Here is a 3,082-nt window from a genome sequence, read left to right as displayed (position 1 = left end):
GCCATCAGCATCTACAATAACTCTTTAGTTAAATGACTTACAACAATCCTAACTTCCCTCTGGGATCAATAAAGTATTTTTGAATTGAATTGAATTTGAATACCTGAATCAGATACACCAGAAATGGAAAAAAGAAGAAGAAAAAATTCAAACATGAATCCAGCAGAAGTCGCCTTGGTTTCATTCAGGTGCCTGCTCTCCAGAGGGAAGGAAACCTGTGCTTGAACAAATTGAGCTGAAGTGTAGTGAGTGTACGACTGGCTGTTTTGCAGCGTAGTCCCCTCTGAGACGTAGTGATCGACCCACTGAGTGACCTTCAGACACATGGCCACGGGCAGCTGGCTGAGGAGGAGGGAGCTCAGCACATGCTGCACATACATCGACACGACAATCAGATCAATTCACCTCATCGAGTGGTTCAAAAAAGAAGCTGCTGACCACATAAATCAGAGTTCCACTTAACACTGACACTACTCATTTGTTTTATTAGAGTTTAAACCATGAATGTTGATTCTAGTTTTCTTTACTGTAGTCTCTTCTATTTTTTTTTCTTTTTTGCAATGAAACTTCTTCCACAAACTTTGTTCTATGTTTAACCTGATCAGAAATTGTGTGGTAGGATTTTTATCATTTGTAACTTTAATGCTTATTTAATTTTATTTACCAAAATTCACAAAAAATACCATGAAATCACTTCAGTATCTTCAAAAATGTTCTTGTCTATTTCAGTAAACAGTATTCACTCTGTTTTGTCCTATAATGATGGCTTTTAGCTACTGTCTCACTTTTAAAGCTTTTAACTGTGGCTTTGCCAATTTTAGATGTAGGCTCCTGCTTTGCTATTTTCCTCATTTTAGAGGAGTTTGTACTTTTCCCGAATCTGTTATTCAGCAATAGATGCAAACTCAGCAATTACTTCCCAAAATTTTCATTGATATCTGTGCAGTTCTGTATTTATTATGTTGGTAATAGACAAGCAGGATGAATGACAACAGTTTAAGTTAAGGTTTGGAACAAAAATCAACAGCAATAAGTAGCACTTGGAGTAATATTAGTAATATATATGTGTACATGTGTATATAAATATATGTAAAACTGACTGAATTGCAGCCATTTTTGTGTTTTCCAAGGACAGCTGGTTGTGGGGACCACTGTGACTTGGGGATAACTCCACCAGTTAATTAGTTTATATATGCATCCAATTATTATTTGTTGACATTTTTATTAAAAAATCAATTAAGTGACTCATGAGACAAAAAGAGCTAACCCTAAACAGTGATTATGGAAATACTAAAAAGCTTTCAGTGTTTCCTAGTGCTCAGAACATGTGTTGAGGGTCAGTGGTCAGTAGTGACCATTTATATGTTTTTGAAGGTTTTGGCTGAGGCAGCCATCTTGAATTGGGAACACTCCAAAAAGGTTCATCAGTTGTACTTTCTAAAACTTTCATTAGAATTCGTTCAGTGGTGGGTGTTTTTTTTTTTTTTTTGACAAAAAACAAGCACAGAGACACGAGCAAAAACACTGTTGACTTTGGTGGAGAAAAACAGAGCATCATGTTGTTTTAAATGGTAATGAACAGAGAACTGATTTCCACCTGGTGAACAGCTCGCAGGTAAGGAGCAGGCAGGTTTGTCTGGAAAGAAACAAAAGCTTTGAGCTCAAAAGGAAAACACAAAAAAATTAAGGTGTTTTTTGCTTGAAAGCAGGTTTTTGTAGCTACTTCTCAAAAAAGTGCTTCAAAAAATTCTTTAGGATTATATTTCAGACAGTTCATTCAAATGATACATTGATAAGGCGTTCCTTAGTTATATTTTGACAAAAGGCAATTATTGCAAACGTTTTAATCAAAACACAAGATCTGCCCATTTCTCCACCACTTTGAGGCTTGGTTCAATGTGATGGCTCAGCAAAAGTTCCTCTGAACAGCTTTTAGCTGCTTCAACACAGAGTCAGCAGCTCTGACTGAAGCTATATTCATCCTCTGGCAACATTTATCATAAAAGGCTGTGAGCTCATTATTAATACATCTGATTCCACACATACAGGTACAAAGCTTTTACTAACTCTGTTAGCTTCTTTATTTCCTGTTTCATTCTGACATTCAGATAGGCTGAAGGCTGAGGTGAACTGACTCTACTTTTGTTTAGTAAACACACTGCTGCTGACCCCCTACTGACGTCACTGACCTTTAAATACACCAAGATCATAAAAACAAGTGCTTCACCTGTGGTGGAGGAGCATTACTTGAACCGGAACCTTCCATCGGTGGACTGCAGGCAGATGTGGAGCAGTGTTGCCAGATGGGAAATGTTGAATTATCGTATCAGCAGCTGAAAATTATCGTATTTTGAGGAAAATAATCGTACACACCCAAGTTACATTCTAGAGAGGCTCAAATTTACATCCTGTTCAGCTCACAATGTGCTCTGTATTCAACAAACTGCACATTCRTTTGTTTATAATAAAGTTAAAATGCACTGTATCTGACTGTTGAGTGTCCTTTTTTTAACAAAAGCTTTATTGTAAACAAGAACAAAACAGGGAGCCTTGTGAAACGATGCATATAAAAGGAAATATTAGATAAAATGACTATAATAAAATGTAAATTAAAATAGGCAAAGTTAAAATGAAATCAGGACAATAACAAATCATTGTAGTTTAGTCAAGAAATAAATTGAGTGCATACTGAACAAATTTAATCTGCAAGCCTCAAAAAAAAATCTTTTTTTTCTTTAAAAACAGCTTCTGGATGACACCTGGATGTTTATTAAATGTAAATGTTGCTTATACTCACTAGATTTTCACTAGTCACTTTTCTGAATAACAGTCTCTAGAGGGTCTGAAAGCTCTGTAAATATAGCGAGAAAGTCGCTAAATCAGCACCACTGTGTTCTGCAACCCGCCAACTCTCATGTCAGCGAGCAGCGTGTCGGGTCGATTACGTCACACATTGGAGCGGTCAAATTATCGTACATTATGGGATTTTTGGGATTATTGATCGTACAGAGGGCAAAATTATCGTACAAATAGGATAATTATCGTACAAATACGATAATTATCGTACACCTGGCAACACTGC

Source organism: Austrofundulus limnaeus, unplaced genomic scaffold, assembly GCF_001266775.1.
Source record: "Austrofundulus limnaeus strain Quisiro unplaced genomic scaffold, Austrofundulus_limnaeus-1.0 Scaffold109, whole genome shotgun sequence".
NCBI lineage: Eukaryota > Metazoa > Chordata > Actinopteri > Cyprinodontiformes > Rivulidae > Austrofundulus > Austrofundulus limnaeus.
The sequence above is the reverse complement of the archived record's forward strand: the minus strand, read 5'-3'. Positions refer to the sequence as shown.